This window comes from Brachyhypopomus gauderio, chromosome 13 (assembly GCF_052324685.1).
Source record: "Brachyhypopomus gauderio isolate BG-103 chromosome 13, BGAUD_0.2, whole genome shotgun sequence".
NCBI lineage: Eukaryota > Metazoa > Chordata > Actinopteri > Gymnotiformes > Hypopomidae > Brachyhypopomus > Brachyhypopomus gauderio.
In genome coordinates this window covers 6,861,733-6,880,212 of record NC_135223.1, presented here as the reverse complement: position 1 = coordinate 6,880,212, position 18,480 = coordinate 6,861,733, and the positions used below count along the sequence as shown (strand labels likewise).

The following is an 18,480-nucleotide window of genomic DNA, read 5'->3' as shown; positions in this document are numbered from 1 at the left end:
CTGGCAAGAACAGATGTTGGAGAAGGAGTTCTCCTCCACCTCGCCCGTCAGCTCCAACCAAAACAAACCCCACGAAATGAAGACAAGCCAGGGCCACTCCACCTCTCCACACATTGAGTCTTATTCCATCTGTCCTCTGGTGACAGATCAACTTCACAAATATATATATATATATATATATATATATATATATATATATATATATATATATATATATATATATATATATACATACATACATACATATAATAGACTATATATATATATATATATATATATATATATATATATATATATATATATATATATATATATATATGCATACATACATACATACATATAATAGACTATATATATATATATATATATATATATATATATATATATATATATATATATATATATATATATATATATATAGGATTCCAGGTGAGTAACTGCAATGTACTGTAGTAAAAGATGTAGAGGTAGTCAAAACTACAGTGCACATGGACATTTTGGACAGAGGTCCTTTTTCAGCTTTGCAAGCAAAATACCAGCACCAGCCTCTCTGTCTCCAAAGCCCAGCTGATGGGAGGGGCATGCGTGGTGGGAGGGGCATATCCAGCCAAGCCTGGGGTCTGGGGACATTAGGCAGACACTGATCCCAAAGCATTTATCTCCCAGTACTAAACATGACAACTTTACCATGGCCAGATCCACGGACCTTAACTCAGCTTACCTGGGATTTGTAGTTCTCTGCCATCATGCATGAACTATAAACTCCCAGGACTACAGTGGCATATGATGTGCCACAAATGAGTGGCGTCTGCCGGTGGGAGGAGGGACAGTCCAAGTCCCGCCTACTTGCACTCTCTGCTGCCAAGATTAAAAGCAGATTGGCTCATTGGATCCGTCTGAAGTGACATGGATTTTGAATCTGAAGGTGAAAAAGGTCAAAAAACAAAAGAACAAACTGGTTTCAGCTGTATTAGGAAAACTAGAGGCACAGAAACACAAGAGAGAAACAGAGAGAGACAGACAGAGACAGGAAAACAGAGAGAGACAGAGGAAAACAGAGAGATACAGAGGGAAACAGAGGGAAAGGGGGAGAGGGGGGAAAGGAAGAAGTAGTTGGGGTTGATGGTAGATGGTAAGCTCAGTGAAAGAAAAACTCAAATTCGAGTTCAGATTTTTGTGAACGCCTGTAGGTTGGTGTTGGTGTTGGTGTTGGGGCAAGGATGGCAGAACCAAGCAGAACCAGGAAATCCCAGGCAGAACCAGGTAGAACCAGGTAGAACCAGGTAAAAACAGGTAAAAACAGGTAGAACCAGATAGAACCAGGCAGAACCAGGTAAAACCAGGCAGAACCAGGTAGAACCAGGCAGAACCAGGCAGAACCAGGTAAAACCAGGCAGAACCAGGTAAAACCAGACAGAACCAGGCAGAACCAGGTAAAACCAGACAGAACCAGGTAGAACCAGACAGAACCAGGCAGAACCAGGTAGAACCAGGCAGAACCAGGCAGAACCAGGCAGAACCAGGGAAAACCAGGCAGAACCAGGTAAAACCAGGCAGAACCAGGCAGAACCAGGTAAAACCAGGTAGCACTGATCTCCGGTCAGCCATGCAGCCTTGTGTTGGGGTCTGGGATTTTTTGGACAAATAATTGCCATCTTCACATGTGGTGCAGGATTAAAGGTGGAGCGTCTTCCCCCCACCAGGTTCTGTAGCGTCTTCTCCTGCGCTGACATGTGGACATTCTCAGGAACACACCGAGGCCTAATCCTGCCTCAGCCTTAAATACCACCACAGCCCCTTTAATGAGTGTTTGTGGTAGACTGAGTAAAGCTCGTCTGTAGCACAACGTCAGCTCAGGAGCTGAGGTGGAGATTACACTTGGACGGCCATCAAGGAATGCCTGCGTTTCATCTCCGCCTGCTCACTTCATGTGTATGATGGGAACAAATCCTTGATTGTGTCCCTGTGAATGGGAAAAAGATTCTTAACATTTGACTGTCGGCGGTACAAGCCAGAACAATTCGTGCCTGTGTGTGTGTGGATGTGTGTGTGTGTGTGTGTGTGTGTGTGTGTGTGTGTGTGTGTGTTCATTTGTGTGTCTGTGTGTGCATATGTGTGTGTGTCTTTCTAGTTGTGCACTTTCTCATGAGACAAAAACATTTACAGTGCTTCAAGATCTGTGTGTGTGTGTGTGACTGAGAGCATATGTGTGTGTGACTTCAGTGCTCAGAATGCACACCTGTCCTTCACCAACAGGCCCGAGTCGTAGCCAACACACTGGCCCACCAGCAGGTCGACATTAAGCTGGACGATGTTGGAGCTCATACTTTATGCAACACGGAGGTGTTTTTTATTAGAAACAGCTTCATGTTTCCTAAAGATACTGGAAGAGGTACATGTATTTTCTCAGTAGAGGAATCCTCTTATATTACATCTCAGGGCAAATCTCATGCTACTCATTGTACACTATTAGAGGTCTTAAAGGTCTGGAGAGCGTTATCCTGAGATCTCCTCCCCATCTCTAATGAGTCCCTGATGGACAGCACACTGGAGGAGGGATGCTGGGACGCTTAAGGTTCATTTAGATCGGCCCAGGTGAGTTAATTATTCTCTTCATTCACTTCACTGCACATCCATAATGATTATTAACAAGCTCAAAATCATCAAGAACCTCAGGGATATTTCAGTGGGACAACACGTAGCATAGCATAAGAGAGGGAGAGGGAGAGAGAGAGAGAAAGGGGGGGGAGCAGGAGAGAGAGAGAGAGAGGAGAGAGAGAGAGAGGGGAGAGAGGGAGGGAGTCAGATAGACAGACAGACAGACAGGGTGAGAGAGAGAGAGAGAGAGAGAGAGAGAGGGGGGGGGAGCAGGAGAGAGAGAGAGAGAGAGGAGAGAGAGAGAGAGAGAGAGGGGGAGAGAAGGAGGGAGTCAGACAGACAGACAGACAGACAGGGTGAGAGAGAGGGAGAGAGAGGGGGAGAGGGAGGGAGTCAGATAGACAGATAGAGAGACAGGGTGAGAGAGAGGGAGAGAGAGAGAGAGGGAGAGACAGTCAGAGACCTGAGGGAGGACAGAAGAAGGGGTGGAACATTATGCTAATTAGGCTGTTGTAACGCTTTGCAATCATACAGTGGCCACAGTAGTCCAGTGGGACTGGAGAGGGTCATGCACTTTCTCTCTCTCTCTCTCTCTCTCTCTCTCTCTCTCTCTCTCTCTCTCTATCTCTCTCTCTATCCCTCTATCCCTCTACCCCTCTCTCTCACCCCTCACCCCTTCCTTTCTCTCTCTCTCCCTCTCTCTCACCCCTCACCCCTCCCTCTCTCTCTCTATCCCTCTCTCCCTATATCCCTCTCTCTCAACCCTCACCCCTCCCTCTCTCCCTCTCACTCCCTTCTTCTTTGTCTCTCCGCCATAGGGAGGAGAGGAGCAGTGGTTTGAAGATGATTAAAGAACATTCATGCATGAATCCCCATTCCTCTGTGTGCCTAAATATGAGGATAACGGCAATTTGGCCAATCTGCTCTGGGATCAGCGCACACACGATCATTCCTTCTTCACAGCATACTGCATACGACATAGTACATACTGCACACTCCACACTACATCCTGAATACTGGATCAGACTGCTTATGATCTTCACTAGAGAAACCTCATTGAACAAATACGTGGTGCATGAATGCAGTTATGATACCAAAGTGGATAACATCATCTTTAATTTGAGGTGCTGCTTCACACTTTTTACATTTCAGTCAAGCTCAAGTGACTGCAAAAAAACAATATAATGCTTCACTAAAATGTTTGATTTCAATTTGAATGTAAATCTATGTTCTACTGCTGTGTTCTACCGCTGTGGTCTACCGCTGTGTTCTACCGCTGTGTTCTACCGCTGTGTTCTACTGCTGTGGTCTACGGCTGTGTTCTACCGCTGTGGTCTACCGCTGTGTTCTACCGCTGTGTTCTACCGCTGTGTTCTACTGCTGTGTTCTACCGCTGTGTTCTACTGCTGTGTTCTACCGCTGTGTTCTACCGCTGTGTTCTACCGCTGTGTTCTACTGCTGTGTTCTACTGCTGTGTTCTACCGATGTGTTCTACCGATGTGTTCTACTGCTGTGGTCTACTGCTGTGTTCTACTGCTGTGTTCTACCGCTGTGTTCTACCGCTGTGTTCTACCGCTGTGGTCTACGGCTGTGTTCTACCGCTGTGTTCTACTGCTGTGGTCTACCGCTGTGTTCTACCGCTGTGTTCTACTGCTGTGTTCTACCGCTGTGTTCTACCGCTGTGTTCTACCGCTGTGGTCTACCGCTGTGTTCTACTGCTGTGGTCTACTGCTGTGTTCTACTGCTGTGTTCTACCGCTGTGTTCTACCGCTGTGTTCTACTGCTGTGGTCTACGGCTGTGTTCTACCGCTGTGTTCTACTGCTGTGGTCTACCGCTGTGTTCTACCGCTGTGTTCTACTGCTGTGTTCTACCGCTGTGTTCTACTGCTGTGTTCTACTGCTGTGTTCTACTGCTGTGGTCTACCGCTGTGTTCTACTGCTGTGGTCTACTGCTGTGTTCTACTGCTGTGGTCTACTGCTGTGGTCTACTGCTGTGGTCTACTGCTGTGTTCTTTGATGTTCCACTGCTGTTCCATTGATGTGTTCTTTGATGTCCCTCTGATGTTCTCCTGCTGTGTTCTACTGATGTTCCACTGTTGTTCCACTGACATGCTCTTTGATGTTCCACTGATCTGGACCATTGCTATGGTCTGTTGTAGTCTTCCATACTGTTGGCTATAGGTAGGCTCACCAGTGTAGTGAACATTTTGACATGGATTACATTTTGTTCATATTGATGTTACTGAGTTTTCAGACTCAAATGTTTGAAGTGACTGCGACGTCTGAGGAGGGACAGTTACTTTCCTGATGCTAGCACCATATCTGGGATCTTCTGCGGCCTTGGGAAGCTCCTCTGTGACTGAACTAATACTACAGCAACCCATATCTGTGCTCAGCAGTGAGGTGTCCAATTATTTATGCTTCATCAAAAAAAGAGACTGTACAATAAAATGTATTGTTGTTTCACATGTGGTTCATATGGATGTAAAATGAAAAGCGGACAATCATAACGTTAAACTCAGAGACACTATTACTGTCAGGAACGCTGCAAAAATTCCAAAAAATCAGTCTGTGGAAAAGGTCACCCAGTAAAAAACTATTATATTGAAGGACTGTACTGAATGGCCCAATTTATTAAAGTATTTTTATGTTTGAGCTTTAAATGTGGAAGTCTTTGTTTTCAGTTTGTGGGACATTAGTCACCACACACAGGGCTGTGTCAAAGATGGCCACCCAAAACAGTGACGCTGTGGGCTGTTCATCAGGGTGAAAGAATTAGGGTTATGTGCTGCCGAAAGAAAAGGCTTGTGCTAAATTCTTCTTGAGGCAGATTCTGCTTTAAACTTTGGATGTTGTGTGTTTTTGTCTCTGGTCCAAATGGTCCCACACAACTTCCGTTATGGATCTTTTTGGCTGGGACTAATCAGTAAGTCCTGAGGGTGTTTCACTGGGTTTCTGACATTTCTCAGGCTGATTTTTTTGGAAGTCAAACCTTGAGAAGCAAATCCATATTTTAGCCATCTCAGTACATTTGGAGCATATTGGAATACACACACACACACACACACACACACACACACACACACACTCATAGTCTCTCACTCACATGCACACATACAAACATACACACTTACACTTTATCTCTCACACACACAAACATACACTATATCACATACACATACACACACTTTCTCATACACACTCATGACTATTTTTAAAACATGCTAATGGTTATCTGCATTAATGTTTTTCTGTATCGATTTTTGTTTATATGCATGCAAACATACACTTACTGCATACACATATTGCTTCAAATTCTTTGACCATTTGCAGAGAACTGCACATAACTTATACCACATGCTGTCTTACAAAACCTAATTCTATAACACTTAACATTCCCTGCCTACATCACAGTCTCTTATAACTTATATAACCTATACACACACTGGCATATAAGGCTTATATAACCTATACCACACACTGGCATATAAGACTTATATAACCTATACCACACACTGTCATATAGATTCATATAACCTATACCACACACTGTCATATAGACTCATATAACCTATACCACACACTGTCATATAGACTCATATAACCTATACCACACACTATCATATAAGACTTATATAACCTATACCACACACTGTCATATAGACTCATATAACCTATACCACACACTGTCATATAAGACTTATACAACCTATACCACACACTATCATATAAGACTTATATAACCTATACCACACACTGTCATATAGACTCATATAACCTATACCACACATTGTCATATAAGACTTATATAACCTATACCACACCCCAAAAGTGGGTCGCGGACACGTTCTGGGTGGGTCGCGGACAGTTTGTAAAAAAATTAATATGCTACTCTTCTAATTTTGTACTCACCTTTTATCCTGAAAAAAGACAGAGAGGCACCCGTCAGACATGACAGGGCTCCAGATTGCGACTAAAATCGTCGCAATCGCGTCCATAAATTAAAATTTGCGAGTAATATAATTATTTCACTCCCCATCAACAAATGCGGGAATCTGATCACCAGCGTGACTCGCAAAGCAGCGGAGCGCTAATTGCTAAGCGTTGAAAATGGCCAAGCGAAAAATATCGCATTTTTTCCAGTCTACATCTCTGTCGGACCAGAGACCGTATCTCTGTGTCGGACCCAAAGAGGACACACTTCTTTATAGCTGTACATAGTTTTAAGGTAATTTTAATGGTATCAAAAGTCACTCGTATGCATACTAGTAAAGTTTGTTTCACGTTCACATATTCTTAATTCTTTCTTCAATAACTTTGACAGTATTAGCAAAAGTGCCAGAATATGAAAATTCTTATTTCTGGCAACTAAGACAAACATCTACAACTTTGTTTACGTCAGGAATAGACGTATTTTAAATAGCAGACAACATGTTGTTTTAAATGTGCAACTTTCACCACTGCAACGTCTAAGGCACCGTCTACAAATTACCTTAACACGGACGCAAGGGGCGGTCGTGAAGGCCCCAGAACACTACATACTCTGTTTTTTGAAATAATTTCAATAGCTTTTAAAAGGTCCTTCATAAGACCACCAAACAAGTTGTATTACATAAAGTGCATGGTGTATGGCAACCTACAACTTTTTTTTCTTTAATGGGTCGCGACTTAATGACAATGAGAAAAAGTGGGTCCCGGGCTGAGACCAGTTGAGAACCCCTGATCTATACCACACACTGTCATATAAGACTTATATAACCTATACCACACACTGTCATATAGACTCATATAACCTATACCACACACTGTCATATAGACTCATATAACCTATACCACACACTATCATATAAGACTTATATATTCTATACCACACACTGTCATATAGACTCATATAACCTATACCACACACTGTCATATAGACTTATATAACCTATACCACACACTATCATATAAGACTTATATAATCTATACCACACACTATCATATAAGACTTATATAACCTATACCACACACTGTCATACAGACTCATATAATCTATACCACACACTGTCATATAGACTCATATAACCTATACCACACACTATCATATAAGACTTATATAAACTTTACCACACACTGTCATATAGACTCATATAACCTATACCACACACTATCATATAAGACTTATATAACCTATACCACACACTGTCATATAAGACTTATATAACCTATACCACACACTGGCATATAAGACTCATATAACCTATACCACACACTGTCATATAAGACTTATATAATCTATACCACACACTGTCATATAGACTTATATAACCTATACCACACACTGTCATATAAGGCTTATATAACCTATACCACACACTATCATATAAGACTTATATAACCTATACCACACACTATCATATAAGACTTATATAACCTATACCACACACTGTCATATAAGACTTATATAACCTATACCACACACTATCATATAAGGCTTATATAACCTATACCACACACTGTCATATAGACTCATATAACCTATACCACACACTATCATATAAGACTTATATAACCTATACCACACACTATCATATAAGGCTTATATAACCTATACCACACACTGTCATATAAGACTTATATAACCTATACCACACACTGTCATATAAGACTTATATAACCTATACCACACACTGTCATATAAGACTTATATAATCTATACCACACACTGTCATATAAGACTTATATAACCTATACCACACACTATCATATAAGGCTTATATAACCTATACCACACACTGTCATATAAGACTTATATAACCTATACCATTAAGGGTGCATTCGGCGTGAGGATCCCAGTGATGGCTCTCTGAAGAGAAGCAGGCCACGCTCTCTGTTAGCCGCTGTGTTAGTTATAGCAGATCTCCCACGATAAGCACGGCCACAGTCTGTGTTCAAGAGCCTTTACACGCAGCGCTAATAGGTTTAATTATCCGATTTGAGTTGCTCTCTGAATGGCGTGAGCCGGAACAACAGGGGTGTGTTCGCTCCGAATTTCCCCTTCATTTATCAATCAAGCGTGCGTGTAATAACAACAGCAACCACAGTGGCGGCGCCTCTGACATCTGCCTGCCATCAAGAGCACTGGGAACACTGGGAACACTGGGAACACTGGAGCGTTTGTTGGCTTCAGCAGCTCCAGTAGTTCTGGGTGACATGGGGGGGGGGGGGGCATGTGTGCATTCTAATTAGACATTTGATTGGTGTGTGATGTGTTGAAGTCTTGGATGAACACTGAGCAGAGACTAGAAAGAGCAGTGATCACAGCACCGTTAGCGCCCCCTACTGGTGCCTAATGAAGCTGCTTGGAGGTGGCCCTGTGATGTGTGACCTGTGACCTGTGACCTGTGACTCGTCACCCTCTTCTCCTCCACCCGCCATCACACTTGATCTTCAGCACATCTAACCATATGGGCTCAGAATAATTTTGTTTCGGTTTGCCCAACCCTCTCTGCTGTGATGGCATAGCACCTCCCCTTCCTAAGGTCCCGCCCCCCAGCACTGTGGTGTGCTGTTAGAGCTAAACCTCTTAAGACCCCGCCCCCCTACCATTCTCTCTGAACTCCACCCTGGGGTGGGGGTGAGGGTGCTGAAAGCTGACCTTTGATGTTTGCCAGTCAAAAAAAAAATACACCGGCAAGTAAAAAAAAGACATAAGTGGAATAGCAGAGCAGGGGTGGAGTTTGGGCAGGTGACCTTCACCACACCTCCTGTTGAAGCAGGAATGCCAGCCATGGCAGGAGCAGGAAGACTGAGGTAATCTGTGCTGCGCACGACACGCCTGCGACATCCAGCCCCGAATACGACTGCTAGCCAACGTTCAGGTAGACGCATGTGACCACTACAGATTTATACATTCAGTTATGTTTTCACTGAGGTCCTGAACATGAGGTCAACACTACAACCTGCTCAGAAGCTTTTCATAAGGACTTTTATGTAAGGTCGTGTTTTTAGTGTAGGGTAGTGTTTCAACACCACAGGCAGACTTGATACCATCTCAGATCGGGTACATCTCAGATCACACACACACACACATACACACACGCACACACACATACGGTTCATAATCATTATTACACTAACTCATACACACTGAGTAATTATCTAATAACCCCCCGTAAAGGAGCGTAACTTTCTAATCTGTTTATAATTAGCATTTCAATGATCCCGACACTAATGACCGACCTTCAGTAGCTCTAGTCTGATCTTAATTACACAGTGCTATCGCCATCATCTCTGGGTAAGAAACAGGGCATGACCGAGTGGAACAGGCCCCAGGTACGCTCATTTCAGGAACAATTATCTTTTCGTGTTGAGAGGGTTTAGCCGATTATCCGCACGATTTCACACACTTTTATGCGATTGTGCTATTACAAAAAGAGAGACTTCAATCAGTTTTTGGCTCAAGCTGCTACGTTCTTAAAGATGGAGGGAATAATAAACCTAGATGGCTAAACTGCTGGGCTCTGTGCCACACTCACGTGATGCTGTATCCTGTGTGCAGCACTAAAAGAAACTGTTCAGATTGATTTTCTATGATCCGAGCCAATCTGCATTCAGCTATGGCGTTCACCCAGTTTCTGTATTGTAAGAACTTTAGATGCTATCATCTATTGAGATGAACTGGTACAAAGTGGCACATGACCAATTCAGTCACATTACCAATTCAGTCACATGACCAGTTCAGTCAGGTGACCATGCAAGCTACAGGAGCTTTATATACAATCTAAGCCATAAGCTTTCAACTCTGGAATAAGCTTTTGACTGAGTTAAGACTCTCATTCATGATCATTATCTGAAAGTGATGGACTGTAGCATTGTGGGATTTGTAGTTCAGTGGATTCATAGCTATTGGGATATGTTACCAAAAAAACTCATCTAAAAGTGCATCTAAGTGCATAGAAAAAACAGATTCTTAAATGTAAAGAATAAAACAGAGAGTGTGTTTCCATACACGTTTGATATCTATAATGCCAAAACTCCATATGCAGCCGCCTGTGACATGAACAGTTTGTGTGAGTGAAGTGTGTAGTACAGTGCCAGGATTACCACCACAGCAGAACACTTGCCTCTGATCTCTTTATGACTTCATTATTAATAATATAATCCCATATGAGACAGCCTTCCTCTTTAGCCCAGCTGTTTCATTTGAATGGCTCCTTAGTCTAGCAGACTAGTTATCATTTAGTCTGTTCTCTCTGCATGACGAGTGTGTGGAGGAGGGGAGAGTCTCTGGCTTATTAATGAAATACTTATGTTAGGCAAAAGCACTTGTGACATGTTAAAAGCAGCTGAACATTGATGATTGTCTAATGCCAGTAGGGGTTTGAGTAGAGGGGTTTGAGTAAAGGGGTTTGAGTAGAGTGGTTTGAGTAGAGGGGTTTGAGTAGAGGGGTCTGAGTAGAGGGGTCTGAGTAGATGGGTCTGAGTAGAGGGGTTTGAGTAGAGGGGTCTGAGTAGAGGGGTTTGAGTAGAGGGGTCTGAGTAGAGGGGTTTGAGTAGAGGGGGCTGGGTAGAGGGGTCTGAGTAGAAGGGTTTGAGTAAAGGAGTCTGAATAGAGGGGTTTGAGTAGAGGGGGCTGAGTAGAGGGGTCTGAGTAGAGGGGGCTGAGTAGAGGGGTTTGAGTAGAGGGGTTTGAGTAAAGGAGCCTGAGTAGAGGGGTTTGCGTAGAGGGGTCTGAGTAAAGGGGTCTGAATAGAGGGGTTTGAGTAAAAGGGTCTGAGTAGAAGGGTTTGAGTAGAGGGGTTTGATTAGAGGGGTTTGAGTAGAGGGGTTTGATTAGAGGGGTTTGAGTAGAGGAGGTTGAGTAGAGGGGTTTAAGTAGAGGGGTCTGGGTAGAGGGGTTTGAGTAGAGGGGTCTGGGTAGAGGGGTTTGAGTAGAGGAGTTTGAGTAGAGGGGTTTGAGTAGAGGGGTCTGAGTAGAGGGGTCTGGGTAGAGGGGTGTGAGTAGAGGGGTTTGAGTAGAGGAGTCTGAGTAGAGAGGTTTGGGGGTGTGCTTGCTGGCCGTGGGCTTTTATCCGTCTCTTCCAGCAGGCAGAAGAGGGCATATTCAAATGAAACCAGAGACCTTTTCACATACATGAGACTGTAATGGTAGAGCTTAGCATAACTTGCACCTGATTTCCAATGCAAATATTAGCGAGTCAAGTTCACTGGGTGCCATGAGATTATGCTTTATCCTGCACACACACTGTTCAATACTGCACGCTCTGGAAACATTTTAGCTTATCAGCGCAAAGCAATGATCAACACTCTGCATTCTTGGTCCCCAAGAGACTTCAAGAGGAGCGACATCAGCACACACACACACACACACACACACACACACACACACACACACACACACACACACACACACACAGTGCTACACACTCGACCAAACTTTAGCCACCCGCGCTTTGCCTCATCTGAATACTCCAAGCTAAATCCGCAAATTAAACATCGTAATTGCTGTAAGCCGAGCTATCAAACGAAGAATTACAAAGAACTCACGAACACCCTCTCCTCTCCCTAATAACACATTACATGTCATTGTTTTGGTAATGAAACACAGTGGTTCAAAAGAGTTTCCAAGGACTAACAAAGACGTATCTATGAAGACACCATTTGCAGATCTGTATTCAAATTTTATCGTTTTAACCTCATTATTAGCATATTAATTTCCTGTTTCTTCTCCTAGCATCCTGTTGTAGCTTGTGTTCTGTTCCCACGAGTTCCTTCTGAGACAAAAAAAATGGTTCTAAAGCAGGTGTTTCCACTTGTGTCCTTCAGGCACACCATCTTCTGACTTTGACCTACCATGCACAAGCAGGTCATGTCAGTGGAGGCAATTTAGGGAGATACGATGACCTCATTCATTTGAATCATCACATGACATTTCTTGCATGAGATGAAAACTTGTGGACTCTTAAAGAGACAACAGTCAGACAAATTTGGGACAATATGGGATCTGAGGTATTATCTCAGACATCTATCTTGGGATACAGATTGATCTATTTCTATCACCAACCCACAGAAGACTGTAAGAACCAGGTCCGCCAGTGTAGCAGACACAAAGGTCAACAGTATTCTAGGCCCCACACTGAGATTGGTCTGTCTCCACACTGTGATTGGTCTAGCCCCACACTGAGATGGGTCTGGGTCCTATCTTGTGATTGGTCTGGACCCGACACTGTGATTGTTCTGGCTCCACATTGTGATTAGTCTAATCCCACACTGTGATTGGTCTGGCCCCACACCGTGATTGTTCTGGTCTCATACTGTGATTGGTCTAATTCCACACTGTTTTTTGTCTGTCTCTACACTGTGATCGGTCTGCCCCAACACACTGTGATTGGTCTGCCCTTACACACTGTGATCGGTCTGCCCCAACACACTGTGATTGGTGTACCCCAACACACTGTGATTGGTGTACCCCAACACACTGTGATTGGTCTGCCCCAACACACTGTGATCGGTCTGCACCAACACACTGTGATTGGTCTGCACCAACACACTGTGATTGGTATGCACTAGGGATGTGGAGATTTACCGATTCACATCAGTGAATCGGTACACACGTCTGCGATTCGACTGCACCGGTAGATTCAACGTGCATTGGGTTTAATTTGCGGGCGAATTCACGATGCATCGCCTCTAGCCTTTTTGCATTGGCAAATACCATGATTAAATCGGGAGTTTTGTTTTCCAGTATCTATTCCTTATTCTAACATTTTCAGAGGCAACATATTTTTTATTTTTATTGATTTCTTTTTTTTTCGAGGCAACATAAATGCACCATTGTGTCCTCAGGTACTGACGCAAACACGCAGACGTACACAACAAAGATGGAGGGAAACGAGAGCATTAGCAAAGACAAAGATATTTAAGGCACCAAAAAAGACACACGAATCAAACGTGTGGCAATATTTCAGGTTTTTTAAGCGATGTGGTCAACTTGACAAGACGCACGCAATCTGCAAACAATGCCGTGGGGCTATCAAATATGTTAGTAGCACAATGAACCTGGCGACACACATGAAAAGACGGCACGGTGTAGACATCTCTGCGGCCGCTACTCCCTCGTAAGTCTAGCAGACAGTAATGTTGCAGATCATAATATTCACTATGTTAATAGAGAGTAAAGTAGAATTGTGCTATTGAGTTAAGAAAACTGATGGGTTAGGCCAATACAACCTCAAACCTCAACTAACTGTATCGAATGATCACTTATCAAACCGAATCCTCATATAATAAGTCATATTGTTACCAATCATTTTTGAATCGCATCATATCGTGAACAGGAGTGATTAGTATTGCATCGTATCGACAAGGGGTTTCAGAGTATTGCAGTTATATCGCATCGGTGGCTGTGTATCGAGATGTGTATCGAATCTAGCTTAGTGGTGAAGATATACATCCCTAGTCTGCACCAACACACTGTGATTGGTTTGCCCCAACACAATGTTATTGGTCTGCCCCAACACACTGTGATTGGTCTGCACCAACATATTGTGATTGGTCTGCCCCAACACACTGTGATTGGTCTGCACCAACACACTGTGACTGGTCTGCCCCAACACACTGTGACTGGTCTGCCCCAACACACTTTGATTGGTTTGCCCCAACACACTGTGATTGGTCTGCCCCAACACACTGTGATTGGTCTGCCTCAACACACTGTGATTGGTTTGCCCCAACACACTGGTGTTTCATGTTGGTCCCTGAGATTTCCAGCTGTTTTCCAGACTAGTGCGGAGTGTGCTTTGCAGGTCCCTTTGAAACTGCACTCTCACTGTATTCCGCAAAGCTTCTGTGGGCTGTAAACCAACAGAAAGCTTGAAAGCCACTGAGCCAATTAGAACGCTTTGTAGAGGTCAGACCAGCCTCCTTGGGGAAGGACAACAATAAATAATTTCTAGGTTAAAAAGCACCGAGCCGGCCAGGACAAAATGCATTGTGTTCTCTAACTCTGACAATTTATATTCATGGTGAATTATACAGGAGGCGCACTGCAACACCACTGTGCTGCCCAGTCGGGGGGAGATAATCTTCAATCTGTGTAAGCACGTCAACAATGGTGTGTATGACAAACAGGGAGAGCAGGTTTGTCACCAGGCCACATCTTTTCGGTGTCCTCGGCAACCATCAGGCAGCAGGAGAACAAAGCATGGGAGCTCCCAGCTGGGCGAGAACGGCAAGAGCACGAGGAAGAGAGGAAGAGAGGTGGTGAGATGGTGAGATGGTGAGGTGTGAGGTAGTGAAGTGCTGAAATGGTGAGGTGTGAGGTGGTGAGGTAGTGAGGTAGTGAGGTGTTGAGGTTGTGAAGTGCTGAAATGGTGAGGTGTGAGGTGGTGAGGTGTGAGGTAGTGAGTTGATGAGGTGGTGAGATGGTGAGGTAGTGAGGTGGTGTGGTGGTGAGGTGATGAGGTGTGAGGTAGTGAGGTGATGAGGTGGTGAGATGGTGAGGTAGTGAGGTGGTGTGGTGGTGAGGTGATGAGGTGTGAGGTAGTGAGGTGATGAGGTGGTGAGATGGTGAGGTGGTGAGGTGGTGTGGTGGTGAGGTGATGAGGTGTGAGGTAGTGAGGTGATGAGGTGGTGAGATGGTGAGGTAGTGAGGTGGTGTGGTGGTGAGGTGATGAGGTGTGAGGTAGTGAGGTGATGAGGTGGTGAGATGGTGAGGTAGTGAGGTGGTGTGGTGGTGAGGTGATGAGGTGTGAGGTAGTTAGGTGATGAGGTGGTGAGATGGTGAGGTGGTGAGGTGTGTGGTGGTGAGGTGATGATGTGTTGAGGTGGTGAGATGGTGAGGTAGTGAGGTGATGAGGTGGTGTGGTGGTGAGGTGGTGAGGGGGTGTAGTGATGAGGTGGTGTGGTGGTGAGGTGATGAGGTGTGAGGTAGTGAGGTGATGAGGTGTGAGGTGGTGAGGTGATGAGGTGTTGAGGTGGTGAGATGGTGAGGTAGTGAGGTGGTGAGGTGGTGAGGTGGTGAGATAGTGAGGTGTTGAGGTGGTGAGGTGATGAGGTGTGTGGTGGTGAGGTGTGAGGGGGTGTAGTGATGAGGTGGTGAGGTGGTGAGGTGTTGAGGTGGTGAGATGGTGAGGTGGTGAGGTGTTGAGATGGTGAGGTGGTGTGGTGGTGAGGTGATGAGGTGTGAGGTAGTGAGGTGATGAGGTGGTGAGGTGGTGAGATGGTGAGGTAGTGAGGTGGTGAGGCAGTGCTTGACCAGAACAAACTTCTGCTCCACACTGTCCAAAGTGTTGTCTATCGTGTCTGTTGAATCTGTGACCACTTATCTACAGAAACAGATACTTCTTTTGAGTTTGATTCTTGGGAAGGCAGAGGACAGGGATATCTTAGGTTTAATTTACAAACTTCACTTCAGAGCAACATTTCTTCTTTGATACATGGCAGCCAGACCTTCCCCCCTAACGGTACTTGCCGAAGTGTAACGCATTTATTTCTGAAGCATCACTCCGCATTTAGTGCTGCACGAGGGGCAATCAGGCTCTGAACAAAACCGTGAGACGTCTAGGAAACTGTGGAATGAAAGAAACCCAAAGGAGACAATCTCTGGCTTAGCTCAGTGCCGCTGTTGCTGAATCGTGTGCCATGCACATTAATTAAGTGTAAGCAGGCAGCCGATCAACGCAGGGCTGTTGTCGGTTCCCTACTTTTCCATTTGAAGTTTTGTGTCCAATTGGTGTTCCGGCATGAATGCGTGATGAGAGGGGGGGAGTCGCTGTTCATTCTTTCTCCGTTTTGACTCGCACAATGGCATAATCTGTCACGAAAGACACGGAGACGGAGGCAGAGAGTGCATGCACTCGCAGTTTTCCACCACGATTTAAAAAGTCCCGCTCCTGGAGAAAGTTGAGCTGGGAAGCATATGCGTTCCTCTCAGGGGATCCCGTCACACAGCACGTCCTAGGCCAGGGTGTCTGGGCCCACTGTTTGGCTGCATAATGCTCCCACAATGCAATGCGTCAAGTAAAGGCCATCACCGTCCTACAACCCATAACCACCCCCTGCATGTTGAATGCATCGGGAAACTGATTTGGACAAGGTTGCATGGAGCCAAACTAAAACACCAGTGTTCACTACTGTCTTCCAGCCTATCGAAGGCTGCACAGACGGCCTGAGTTTCTACGCCAGGCCCATTTCAACACAGCAAGAATCAACTAAACAATAAAGGAACGCTCATAGCAGGTCGTTACGACTGCTCCCCAAACACTACCAGACCTGAACCACTTCTGCGTCTAATCAAGGTCAACAATGGTATGTTTGTAGCATTTGCTTGTTTTTATCCTCGTCTAGCTGACCCACACTGACCCGATCCACACCGATCCAACCCACACTAGTGATGTACTGTTCAGCTAAAATGGGTAATTAATTAAATTCATTAATGAAAGTGCGGAAGTGAAATACAATCATCAGCTGTGATTAGCCGTATTTCCAAGTGGCTTCGTGTCATTTTGCTTGTTGTTTACTGGTGAACAACCAGACAGTGTTCAACCTTTTAGCAGTTCCAGCAGCCCACAGGAGATAACACAGTGACTACACATTCACAGATGCTAATCCCTGAATTATAATAACACTGTTTTCTTATTTAGTGACATGCTCGAATTTACTCTGGCAATAATCCATAGATCTAGTTGAGTGTATTTTTTAATAATGGTGACATTTACTGTGTAAATATTCAGATCTTTATGACAACACGTCCTGCAGAAGACATAGAGGACATTTGAACAAACTGGAATGACCCTGTGCAAAACCAGCCCAGTGTAATGGAATCAATATACCAAACCAACTGCTGTCAGTTTATTCAAAAAACGTAACCCACAAATGGAAGAGACACACACCTACAGCAAACAGCCCGATCACACGGGCAATAATCCAGCAGGTGTTGTGTCAGGAGGGATGGCACTCATTTTGGTGAGGGTCTGGGTGAGCCTCCGGGCGTGTCGGGCCACAGGTCGCCCCACGCGGCCCTCCTGCACACGCTCAGTAAGATTCATGCACACCCTGGATTCAGTTTGTTTTCCTCAGCTCAGTGAACAAGTTCATTTCATCTGATGAGTTCAGCCTGAGGTCAGGACAGTCCTTACACCTGCCATTCCAACGGAGGGTGGGGGGGGGGGGGGCAAAAAATGTGGATGGGGTGGGTTGTGGGGGGAGGGGTAGGGGGTATGAGGAAGAGAGAGTTCTACAGCAGTTAAATATAAGTGGGTCTCATTCACACACAGTAATTAGCTGAGTTCCTTCCTTTTTACGATGCCTCCTTAGAACTCTGACAAGTGAATTCATTCCAGAAATTCTTTCCCCTTCGTTTGAAGCAGCAATGTCAGGCCTGTGTGGTTCCTTGTGCAGCAGCCTGGGAAATGAGAGCAGGTGGGACCAGAGAGACGGAGGCTCTGCCTTCCTGCACCGGGAAAAGGGGACCGGCCCGCTCACGTTGGTGTGCAGGTTTTCGGGCCGAGCCACACTCAGTAGTCTGGCGCCGTGCAGATTGTATTTCCACTGCCAAATCAAAAGAAAACGAAACCCATTTTTTGATTTCTGCATGATTTCCCATCTGTTACAATACATCTAAATACTGCAGTCCAATCCTCTCAGGTGTTTACTTAACCCCCCCACCAAACTCTCCCTCCTTCTCTCTCTCTCTCTCTCTCTCTCTCTCTCTCTCTCTCTCTCTCTCCCTTTCTTTCTCTCTCTCTCTGCAGTCAATCATGGAAATGTGTCTCGGATGATCACTTCTTGGGCTCGACAGCGTGGAGAAGACGAGTGTTCCGCCCAGCCCAGTCTCCACCACGCTCGCCAACATCTCACCGCTCAGCTGGGTGAAGGTGGTGAGGGAGGGTTGAGAGG

At 44.9% G+C, this 18,480-nt stretch overlaps 1 long non-coding RNA gene across 1 annotated transcript; it reads left to right on the top strand.

Annotated features, from left to right (window-relative positions):
- Window positions 1-885: 885 nt before the first annotated feature.
- On the top strand, window positions 886-3,749 carry LOC143473246 (uncharacterized). The gene is made up of 4 exons (XR_013120489.1): window positions 886-934; window positions 2,257-2,392; window positions 2,474-2,595; window positions 3,417-3,749. It is a non-coding gene; the product is annotated as an uncharacterized LOC143473246 (long non-coding RNA).
- The last annotated feature ends 14,731 nt before the right edge of the window (window positions 3,750-18,480 follow it).